The following is a 13,003-nucleotide window of genomic DNA, read 5'->3' as shown; positions in this document are numbered from 1 at the left end:
GAAATGTGTAGCAAATTTTCAGTGGTAGCTGCTCTTAGAAAGAAAGGTGGGAAGGAGGTAACAATTATCAAGTTCTGCCTCACTGGATCCTCCCTACTGTAGAAGGAATTCTGCAGAACAAATTCAGAGATGTAAACTAAAAGAAAAAACAACTCCATGCAGAAGAGAGAGAGGACTGAATTTCTTGTTCCTTTTCCAATAAATGTTCCACTACCTCACATTTTGTCCCCAATGTCCAAATGTGCACAACATCCCCCACACCCCCGCACACAAATCCATTCCCATATTTTATGGAGGGAACATGAATACCAGGAAATTCTTTAGCTGTTATTCTTGTTACGTTTTCAGCCAGGAAAATGAAAAAGAAGCAGCAATAAAAAAGTGAAGGTTCATTTAATCTTGTAAAAAAAGTTCTTTTCAGTGTAAAAGCAGTGGAAGAAACTTCAGAGGAAACATTAGAACATTTGATCATATAAAATTCAAAACTCTGTATTAATAACATAGAAAGGCAAATAAAAAATGGTAAGCTGTTTCAACTACAATGTATTTGCAATCTTGATATATAAAGATTTCATTAAATATTTTTAAAAATGTTATGTAATATTTAAATAAATATTTAAAAATACAAGATTTAAAAAATACTTAAAAATACAAGATATTTAAAAAATAAGATTGTAAGAGAAAACAGGCAAATGGTGTATCATGTCTGAAAAACTTATATAGAAATGTTCAACCTCATTACTAATAACTGCAATTGAAAATCACTGGCAATTCATGTAATGCAAAACTTTATAGACATAATTCAATAAAATGAGTTCATTAAAACAATGATTATTTATGGAGCACTTACTATCTTCTAGGTAATACAAGTGATGATTTACATAAAACAATCAACTAATTTCTTACTTCAACCTTATGAGGTAAGTTTATTTTCTTATTTTAAAGAAGAAATTATGCCTAGAATTTTCCAAGTCTTCCCAACTTCAAATCCGGTTAATTTCACAGCCTAGCAATAACCACCATACTAAACCTTTTATAGACAGCTACTCTTTTTTGACTACCTAATTAGAAAATGAGTGGTTTGTTTTTTTTTGTTTTTTTTTTGGCGATGAAGATTTGTGCTGAGCTAACATCTGTGCCAATCTTCTTTTGTTTTGTATATGGGATGCCTCCACAGCATGGATGATGAGTGGAGCAAGTCCACACCTGGGATCCAAAACCATGAACCTGGGCCATTGAAGCAAAACGCATGGAACTTTAACCACTCAGCTACAGGGCCGACCCCCTAGAAAATGAGCAGTTTTTTAAGGATGTTGTGTGTCAGCTAATACAATAAAATAAGCACTGTCATTAACTGTTGATGGGTTTACATATTGATACACTTCTAGAAACAATTATCCAATCTATATTAAGAGACACAGAATAATGAAAACACTTTGATCCAATGTTTTCTATTTTAGAAATTTACCCCAAGACAAAATCTGACATGCAGACCAAGATTTATGCAAAATATATGTACAGCAATATTAGTCACAATAATGAAAAATTGGAAACAGACTAAATTAACAATATGGGAGTAGGTAAGTAAATAATTAGATGTTTTGAAAATGAGATACTATGCTAATGCTAAAAAACATGCTTCATGAATATTTAATCATAAGTAAAGTTCCCCAGATGTAATATTAAGTCAAACTCTCTGAAAATATCCAGTAAAAACTAGGGCAAACTGCACTGTGCCCAGTTTTGCAGCATCCTGTTTGCAGAAATGAAAATGTTAGGAAAGGAATAGAAAGGAGAGGGAGCGACTGCAGAGGCAAACGTTTCACCTTTGGTCCAGTTTCTGTAATCGTTATAGGAGAGTTCCGGCAGAAACGTGATCCTTCGACAACAATGTGCTCTCTTCATACATGGTGACATTTGGCTGTATTTGGTTAAGTGCTTTATGTTACATTTAAGGTTCATAACTATTGCACTTATATTGAATTTGCACTTTCATATTTGTTAAAATACACATATATGTGCACATAAAAATAAGCCAAATGTTATCAGTAGTTATTACTGGATGTTAAAGTTATGGATTATTTTTATATTCTTTGTTATACTCTTCCTTATTTTTCCAAAATTTTACAATGACTATGAATTACTTTTACATCAAGAATAAAGTGAACATAATTTTAAGTAGTAACATTACCTAATGCAAATGGCTCTTATAAGGGTTAAATAAAAGAGTATACATAAATAATCTAGCTAAGAACTTACTGTATAACACCTTGTCAATATGTAAACTAATATTAGTAAATTAATTCTAAGGTTAGTAAATGCATTCCTTTAAGATAATATATGTGAGCTCTGAAACTAGCTAGTGGATATTAAAAATTAGAATTTACAGACTCCTTTATAATTTTTACTTCTTTGCCATCAAATATCTTGTATTGAAGGGAGAAAGCAAGGATGAAGACACCAAGATTAAACCCACAGCAAGATATTACCCCGCTGCTTTGTAATCATTTAAAGTTTCAGACGTAGGGCTTCTCAAGAGAGGAGGGACTCGTGGAAATACCATTCACTCCCGCAGTGTTCTCAGACTACACTCCTCATGCATCTCTGTAGGGTGTATCAGAAAAGGATGGTGGGGAAGGGAGAGTGAAACTGGAAAAAGTCCTTCAGCTAATTATAATATACTTCTCCTCCCTTGCTCTTAAAAACAGTTGTATTTATTATTCCCTTTCCACAGTGAGTTCATATCTGAAGCTACACAGAAGTCTTTTCCATAGGCATTTGAGTGAAGGGGATGGACTGTTTACCAAGTTGATAAGAACCACAAATTCGATAGCAGGAGAGCAAAGCCTGTATCATGTAGATCACCTTGTGATAGTTAATTTTAAAGGAAGAATATTTTGTTTCTTTTCGACTTCTTGGTGTCATGTTTATTTGAGAGAGCAAGTATTGAATTAGGAAAGGGTCTTACAATATTATATTTGTGATCCCTCACTCATGCTCAGCATCTGGAAGGCTTTTCAGTGCAGACTATTAAGAGAGTTAGTGTTCACTCTCTGAGCCTGTCACAAATACACAGGAAGCTGGTGCAAAATATTTTAGCTTTCTCCTCATGGTCATCTTGCAGTCCACCTACAGCCAGCCTTGGACGGGCATCTTCTTCCTGCTCTCCCTCCTTTGTTTTCCTACACCTCTCACCTATTTCTATGGTCCTTCCTGGTTTTCTTAAAGTCCTATTTACTAAAAGCACAACAGTCAGTCCTCACTGTCCATTTTCAAAGGAAGCATCTTTCAGATTCTTCAGAACATAATATACAAGCTGAACAGAGTCAGCACCTGCCCCACCTCCCAACCTCCACTAACCATTACTGCTTGATGAGCCAATAGCTAACAAAATCTTTACTTTTTGCTCCACCAAAGATTTTTCCCCTTTAACCCCTTCAACCAGGAGTGAGAAACAGAAGGAAAAAAAAGGATGACGTGGATATAATACCCCATCCTGGCACACAAATAATTAGAGCAAACCAAATATCCATCCTACAGTCTAAAACAAGAGCTTCATATTCCACTATTGGTCCTCTATAGTTTATTAGACAACTGGCAGGATGGGACTGTCCCTGACCTGACAGATGGTTAGCTCTTTATGAAATAATCCATTCAATTAATCAGCTATCAAGTTTTCTGTAGAACAACTATATATGCATATGACAACAAGTAAACTCTATGAAACAAAAGACCTCTCTGACAGTGAGACCCTCTGAGTTCTTAGGGATGGCTTTCAAATTTAGTGTCCCCATTAATTCTGTGTTGCTGCAATTTCTGCTTCTCAATTTAAAAGTTGACATTGACTTGTAATTAAGCCTGTCTGGGCTTGCAGGCTGGGTGAACTTAAGAGAAATTTTGGCACTCTCCTTGGTCTAATTATCACTGTCATGAGGAGAGATGACGTGAGCTTAGTGAGGAGAACTATGAGCTACCAAACCACAATTAGGCCTTTCCCTGTGCTTGTTGAACCATTACGTGTGTGCCAACAGGAGCCTATAAAAGGTTTGAGGCTGCCAGGAGAGAGGTGGTAGAACAAATCCAAAGTGCCCGATGAATGCATGGTTAGGCATGAGAAAGCATTTCTGTAGGGTACTGGGAGAGGTGGGGCAATATGAATCAGCTAGGATGTATAGTATGAGAGCCCTATCATTTAGTTGACTTTTTAAAATACACATAGAATCAGAGAAAACACACACACACACACACACCACTTACAAACGTTGTCCAGTCAAGAGTTGGAAAACAGCTGTTGTAACAATCCAGATGGAAGAGAGTATTCAAATGGGAGAATGGCAGTTTTAATTGCTGGAAACCCTAAGGGCAAACTATCTTCAGCAGTATGAATTAGATTCTGTGGGACAAAGAGAACAACTTCTGCATGGATAGGCCATCTGTACTACACCGATCTTGCCAAGAAACAAGAAAGTCGGCAATTGACATTGCAAAAAAGATACCAGGACCTTGGCCCCTCTGTAGTCTCCTAGGCCATCTTGGGTGAGACAGCTTCCAGGCCAGGCTGGCAGCCAAAGCAAGCAAGATAAGTGGATCTCAATCATTCAGCTCTAAATGCCTGTGTGCTCTTGGGCAGGACTGCCTCCAACTAACTTCACTGAAGGGAAGAAGATAGGCATATTCTGGATGAGATTAATGCGACTTTGAGTGCCCTCTCTCCCAAAGTGCTTACTTGACTTGAAATATGCGTTAGTTTTCTACTGCTAATGTAAAAAGTCATCACAAATTTAGTAGCTTAAAACAACACACATTTATTATCTTATAGCTCTGGAGGTCAGAAGTCTAAAATGGGTTTTACGTGATAAATTCAAGGTGTCAATGGAGCTATGTTCCTTCTGGAAGCTCTAAGGGAATGTATTTTCTTGCCTTTTCTAGCTGCCAGAGGCCACCTGAAGTCACTGCCTCATGGCCCCTCCCTCTTTCTTCAGAGTGCATCCCTCCAGCTGTCCTTCCATTGTTACATCTCTCTGACTGGCACCTCCTGCCTTCTCTTATAACCTTCCTTCTGACTACATCAGGCCCACTTAGATCATCCAGAATAATCTTCCCATCTCAAGACCCTTACGTCACTTTTGTCATAAGGTAACATATTCACAGTTTCCATAATTAGGATGTGGACTTCTTTAGTGTACCATGGAGGGCAGACAGCCATTCTATCTACCACAAATTATATGTTAATGGTATTATGTATGTACATCTCTACAGAGAACAGAGGAATTCAGTTTCAAGGTCATCAGAAAAGACAGGAGGTAAAGAAGAGACAAAAAGAAAAATTGAAAAGGACTCAACAAACCTAAACATACATCAACATACCATGATGTACACAAAATACCCATAGGTGTCCTTTGGATATGAAAATGATGCTGCCAAACTATTGTGACTGACATAGAATCAGGTAGATGTGTGTCAACTGAATCTCTTCAGCAGGTCCTCCTTTTTAGCAGGAATGATCTGCAGCCACATACAGAATATGGTTCACTGGCTGAAAGGAGGCTTGAGTGCACAGTCATGAACTTGTGGATTCCACAGCAGTCAATTATGCTAATAGGTCACAGTTGTGTAAAAAGTGAACATAGTGTTAAACATTTAGGACTATATTCACTTCTGTTCAACCAGTATTCAGTAAAGGAGGAATAAGAGTCATGTACTAGGACAAAGCTGTAAAGGACTGACAAAGAAATCTCCTTCTACTCCTTGCTAAGTTCCGGTCCCACTTATACAACTATTTCAGTTTCCAGAACAAGTTATGTATCATTCATATTTCTCTGCTTTTACCTTGAGCCATTCTCTCAGAATTCTTCTCCTTTTCTCTATTCATTAAATTCTGCCTTGGATTTCAATTCTTACTTCAAAGGCGCTTTCTGAGAAATTTACCTCCGTCTTCTCCAAGGGATGTAAACCACTCCCACCACTGAAATCATCTGGTGCTTTAAGTGGTACCACGTTTTATTCATCTCTGTGCCCTTCATAGCAGTTCAAGTACTTTGACATCTCTAATTAATAAACCTGATTGAACTGAATTGGGTTGATTCTTTCATAACAATACCTACCCTGAAATTATTTGGATCACTTATTAAAAGGAGTTTCCTACACACGATAGAAAGGAAAGCAACTGAATTTCTCTACCCTTAGAACAGTGACTCTAAAACATTGATGCGTATAAGAATCCATTGATGTGGATAGTTTGTAAAACCAGATCCCAGAGTTGTACCATCAGAGAGTCTAAGTCATCAGGCCTGAGGTAAACCCCAGGGATTTCCATTTTAATAAGAACCCTGGAATATACTGATCCAGGTGCTCCTGGATTACACTTTGCAATAAGAAAAGTAAATTATAATCTCAGTGGACAGATGTACTTTCATAGAACCATCTCCTCCTTAAGAGTTAAATAAGATCATCTTTTAGTAATTAATTCTTTTGAGGAATGGAGTCCTCCATGGGGGGTGGGGTGAAGACAAAGTGTAGGTTGACAGATAGCACAGTCTTTAAGTTTCTAACACCATCTGGGAAGAAGCACCTGCTGCTGAACCTCGAATTTTCTGTCTTTTAACATATGCTGTAAAGGACATCTTAGGGTCTTACCTATTTCTCTACACAGAATTCTTCAGTTAATTAATTAATTCCTAGACTATCAATGTTTTAAAAGAGGATGAGAGAAAAATGGAAGCTAAAATGAACATCTAGTCTAACTACCTTATTCTAGCTAATTTTTTTTTAATTGAAAATGTGGTACATGCTCACTCTTTTTCCTGTTCTTGAACCAGCAAAGTTTCACTATATTCCACTATTTTTTTAATTACTGTTATTCTCGTTTAGCATTGGTCTAGTTTCTTAAGCATAATTATAAGTTCAGCTGCTTCTGCGCCATGATGGTACCTGATTTGGCACTTGGAACCATAATGAGAACATATTCATGAGACATAAGGAAAACGTAAGGTGATTTTAAGAAAAAATGTTTTTAGAGGTAATGTTCAAATTTCAAAGATTCTTATATGTAATGAATATCCTATTCATATATGCTGTAGCATTTAGCTTTTGTAATATGTTACATTCACACACATCCCTGCATGTACTTTTAGCTCATCTTGTCTTTAAATTCCACTTTGGCTTAGTATTTAGTGCACATCTTATTATAACCCTTTATGCTCTCTCATTTCTTTCTTCCATAGATGTTTCCTTCCATAAGTGGGTCACAATTTAAAGTACCTCAAATTAATACCTAGACTTGATTTCATTGCATGTGTGCAACCCACCACCTTCTCCTCTCACTTGAGCGTTTATGGGCAAAATAGTATATCCTTCCTCATTGTGAAAAATGACTTCTTTCTTACCAACATATTTCAAAGAGAAATTAGCAAAAACAGTCAAGGTGCTCCTGTCATGTCTTGGCAAACAGTCTGTACAGTAGAGTTACTCCCTCCAAGAGCTTTACCTCTTGCTATGTTTCTCCTAAGCCATTTGTCAGAATTATAAAAGTAATTAGTGTTCTAATTCACCCTTACTCTTTTACTATAGTCATATAAAATACTGAAAAATAAAGTAAATATCAGAACTATATGGTCATATGTCTACTCACCCTATAGTTGAGAACGTGACTGATCTGAGGTAATTCTCCACCCCTTTATGTTTTAATATTATTGTATATAACAATGGTAAAGAACTCATTTGGTGTTTGTGAGGATATTATGTGGGGGGCGGGGAACACAACAGGGATAGGAAAACTTGTAAGCATTTGTTCACTGAACTTGAAAGCTTTTTACTCTAAGAGGGTAAATCTAACATGTAAACTATAAGTGCAACACAGAGTAGAATGTGTGATATGTCACGAAGAGATGTGAAGATCTTTAGAATAAGACATGAGTGAAAAAAATTGCCTGATAAAATCAAGAAAGACTTCCTGAAGGAAGCACTAGTAGAAGTGAAAAACAAAGTCTTGAAAGTCTTTCGTCAAGCGTAGAGTGGGGTGGCGAGCAGAGAACATTTTATGCATTTTTAATAATATGAGCAACACTAGAGTGCAGAAGGAATAGAACCACTTTGGGGAAAACCATGGACTCCATTTTGATGTGTGAAGGAAAAGCATTTTTGAGATTAATTCAGAAATTGGGTTAATGAAAGATAATGATGAGCCTTAAATTTTGAGCCTCAGAATTAAGAATATATTCTGTAGGCATTGTAGACCAATGAAAAAGTTTTGAATGTGTAGTGGTAAGATAATTTTGACAGAATTGTGAATTAGGGAAGAGAAAGGAAGTAATAACACCAGCCAAGAGACAATTGGCGGACTTCCTCATCTGGTCAAGAAGGAGTAACACGGAGTAGATCTGTTGTCCCACATGAAACAACTAGAAAATCAGACAAAATATATATTAAAAAATAGCACCAAAGGCATTGAAAATCAGACAACAAACATCAGTGGTCCCTGACTGATGGTAGAGAGGTAAATCCCATGACTGTACCAGCTTATCGCCGAGGAAAAGTTTGTAGTTTCCCTTGCATTGAGGAGATGGAATTGAGTCCAGAGAAAGCAAGGTGGAAAGTGTTTGCTGAGCAGAGTACCGGAGAGCTTTCGAAAGAGAGCTACACAGAGTAAAAGCTTCTGAGATCTGCCCAGAATTCCCATAAAATATTTAGTTGAATATTTATTATCATATGCATGTGAGGATATCAACTGAGCTCAGAGAAAAAAATAACCCAAAAGAAGTAGAGGGGATAGTGCTTGGATATCTTACCCAGATAAGGAAGAGCTACCGTTCAACAGCCAGAGTGGAAAACCTCATAATAAAAGAGGCATTGATTAGAGTCCTAAGAAGGATATAGTCCCAGTACTGAGGAACATTAACCCTATACTACCTGGTACCATAAGCCTATCTGCAGGTGGGATTCTCAAATGGCCCACAAGACTTTGCCGCCTGATGTGTATGCCCCACGTAATGCCATCTCTTTGCGCATGAGCATGACCTGTGAATGTGAGGGGATGTCATATTCGTATTTAGGATACGCTATATGGCAGAGGTGAAGAGATTTTTGCAGATATAATTAAGGTCCCAAATTAGCTGATTTTTGAGTTAATGAAAAGAGAGTTCATCTGGAGTGGGCCTGATTTAATCTAGTGGAAGCCCTTAAAAGGGGGGCCTGGACCCTCCTTGAATAGAGTGATTTTCCCGCTGTTTTGAAAATGTCAGCAGTCATGCTGTGAGAAGCCCTGTGAAAGGGACACATGTCAAGGAAGGCAGAGGACTCTAGGAGTTGAGAGGAACCTGACTGACAGCCAGCCAGGAAATGAGGACCTCAGTCCTACAACTGCAAGGAATTGAACTCTGCCAATAACCTCATGAGCTTGTAAGAAGACCCTGAGCTTCAGAAAAGAATGCAGGCCAACCAGGATTGTAGCCTTATGAGACTTTGAAAAGAGGACCTAGCTAAGCAGTGCCTGGTCACTGAACCCACAGAAACTACAAGGTAATAAAAGGATGTTATTTTAAATCACTAACTTTGTGGTCATTTGTTATGCAGCAGCAGATAATTAATACACTGAGTGAGTCTGAAATTAAGATCCAAAAGGATCAATTGTTTCCAAATGACTTTACCATGTCTGTTAACAAAGCTCAAGGATATTTAAGGGCATACAGAAAACGCCAAACACCCAAGAAGATAAAATTCATTACGTCTGACAACCAACAAAAATTACCAGACTTGAAAGAAGCAAGAAAATACAACTCACAATGAAGAGAAAAAATGTCAACTAACTCAGAAATTGCACAGATTATAGTATCAGTAGACAAATATATAAAATATTAAATATTAAAAATGTAATTAAATCAATTATTAGGTCTGTATTTCTTATGTTCAAGAAACTAGAAGTAATAACATGGAAGATATAAAAGAGACTCAAATCTAACTTCCAGATATAAGAAGTACAATGCATGACTTGAAAAATACACTGCATAGAATTAAAGATATATTAGACAGTGTAGAAGAAAAGAATAGTGAACTCTCACCACTTTTATCCAACATAGTATTGCAAGTCTTTGCAGGAATATTAGGCTAGAAAAAGATATATAAGACATCCAAAATGGAAAGAAAGAAATAAAGCCATCACAATCTGCAGATGATATGATATTAAATATAGAAAACCCCAAAGACACCATCAAAAATCTGTTAGAACTAATATATAAATTCAGTAAAGTTGCAGGATACAAAATCAATATAAAAAGTCTAATGTGTTTCTATATACTAAAAATGAACTATAAGAAAGGGAAATTAAGAAAACAATAGATGGGAGAAATAGGAAACAAACAGCAAGATGATAGACACAATTCATAGATAGATGTCAATAACTACCGAGTGTGACTATATGATAAACACCCCAATTAGAATGCAGTGATTGTCAAACTGGATAAAGACACAAGACCCAACTACACTCTTCCTGTAAGAGTCTCCCCTAAATCTGAAGAAACACATAGGATAAAAGTAAAAAGGTAGAAGAATGTATACCATGCTAACACGAATCAAAAGAAAACTGGAGTGGCTATATTAACACCAGTAAAAGCAGATTTCAGAGCAAAAAATATTACCAGGCATACCAAGGGTTATCTCTTCATGATAAAGGGGTCAATTTATCAGGAGGAAATAAACGGTTCCAAATATTTCTGGCCTTAATGAGAGATTTTCAAAATACGCAAAGTAAATTGTGGATGCAAATTAAAACCACAAAAAGATATCACTACACACATACTAACATGTCTAAAATTTTAAAAAAAACTGTACATACCAAGTGTTGGAGAGGATAGGGAACAACTTGAACTCTAAAACACAGCTAGTAAAAATGTAAAATAGTAAGATCACTTTGAAAAGAGTTTGGAAGTTTCTTAAAAAGTTAAATACATATCTAAAGAAATGATATGGGCAATATCATGGATGATGACAGAAACCAGATAAGTGGTTACCTGTGACAGGGAAGGTGTGGGAAAGGTGAGAAGGAGGAATTCCAAAGGATCATGAAGCAAATTTGAGGGCGATTGACGTTCTCTACCTTGATTGTGGTGATAGATTCACACCTGCATAATATGCCCAAACTTACCAAACCATATACTTTAAACATGTGCAGTCTACTGTATGTCAATAAACCTGTAAATTTTTTTAAAACCTATCAAAATTTTCCGAAACACATTTTATATTACACGTTAACTTGAGATAATGTCTAGGAGAATGCTAAAGAGGCTCAATTTTTATTGTTATTTATGTTGTATTCATTTGTAAAATGGAAATCATACTGGCTTTAATAAATTTTATCTCTAGTCTACTGAAACTTACAATGATAATTTTAAGCTTATCTTGGGTAATATCAGTTTAAACAATTTTTCAAGTGATTCTTTCTCTTTGATAAAACTTTACACATGTAATAATCATATTATTTTTAAGCAGTATTTTGCCAACATTTTCAGACATACAACTGTAAGATACAGCAAGGACTATTTAAATTAACATGAATATGTAATTAAGTTGTTATAGACAATGTTTGTGTCTCCCCAAAATTTATATATTGAAGCATAATCCCTACTGTGATAGTATTTGGCAATGGGACCTTTGGGATGTGATTAGGTCATTAAGGCAGAGTCCTGATTAACAGGATTAGTGCCCTTAAAAAAGAGTTCCAGAGTCCTCCCTGGTCTCCTTCTACCATGTGAGAACACAGAGAAAAGAAGCCATCCATGAAGCAGGAGGCAGGCTCTCACCCAACACAGAATCTGCCAGCATCTTGATCTTGGACTTCTCAGCCTCCAGAACTGTGAGAAATAAATTTCTGCTGTTTAAAAGCCACCCAGCCTACACTATTCTGTTATAGCAGTCCAAATGGACTAAGACAATGGCGTATATACCTGGGCTGCTCTTAACTGTTCTTTCATTTTTCTACCAATGTGCTCTACACAAGGTAGCTATCGATAGAAAAACAAAGAAGGTTTTCTAGAACTGACATTGCAAAGATGTTTCAAATCTGAGGACATAATTCTTGACGTTTGTCAAGGGTGTGTAATATAAAACGGTCATAATAAAAAAAACACCATGGTGGCAATTTCTTAAAAAAACTAAGCATGTATGTACCATATGACTCAGCAATCACACTCGAGTATGTTTCCTAGATAAATAAAAACTTATTTTTACATAAAAACCTGTATACAAATGTTAATAGCCACTTTATTTGCAGAAGTGCAATACTAGAAACAACCAATATGTCCTTCAAAGGATGAATGGCCAAATAGTCTGCAATATCCAGACAATGGGATACTACTCAGCAGTGTAAAGGAACACATTGTTGATACCTGCGACAGCCTGAGTGGAACTCAAGAGGATTATGATTTGGAAAAAAAGCCATTCTCAAAACGTTACATACTGGATGATTCCATTTATGTAACATTCTCGGTATAACTAAAACAAGAGAAATGAAGAACAAATTAGTGGTTGCCAGTGAACAAGGAGAGAAGTTGGGCGGGGGGATGGGTGCAGATACAAAAAGATAACTCAAGGGAATTTCTTATGGTGATGAACACTTCTGCGTCTTGCGTGTGATGATAGTTACACAAATTTAAACGTGCAATAAAATTGCCTAGAACTACACACACACACGCAAAGACACAAACACAAAAATAAATGAATGCAAGACTTTAACAAAGATAAAAAATGAATAAGGTCTGTAGTTTAGTTAAAAGTAATGAACCAAAGTCAATTTCCTGGTTTTGATATTTTACTCTAGCAATATAAGACATGAGCACTGGAAGAAGCTGGGTGAAGGGTACAGGAGACTTTATACTATTTTTTAAACTTCCTGTGAGTCTATAACTAGATCAAATAAAATTTTTAAACATGGGCTATATAATTACAGCCTTTCTGTATAGACATCTCTTATTTTGCATTTTTAAACATAGTGGTTGAAACTGAACTGGTGTAA

At 36.3% G+C, this 13,003-nt stretch overlaps 1 long non-coding RNA gene across 1 annotated transcript; it reads left to right on the top strand.

Annotated features, from left to right (window-relative positions):
* The first annotated feature begins 420 nt into the window (after positions 1–420).
* On the top strand, positions 421–1,297 carry LOC139079195 (uncharacterized). Its single transcript, XR_011532568.1, has 3 exons — positions 421–522; positions 861–920; positions 1,178–1,297. It is a non-coding gene; the product is annotated as an uncharacterized lncRNA (long non-coding RNA).
* Positions 1,298–13,003: the final 11,706 nt, after the last annotated feature.

The sequence above is a fragment of the Equus przewalskii genome, chromosome 24, assembly GCF_037783145.1.
Source record: "Equus przewalskii isolate Varuska chromosome 24, EquPr2, whole genome shotgun sequence".
NCBI lineage: Eukaryota > Metazoa > Chordata > Mammalia > Perissodactyla > Equidae > Equus > Equus przewalskii.
This window is presented reverse-complemented; position numbering and strand designations above follow the sequence as displayed.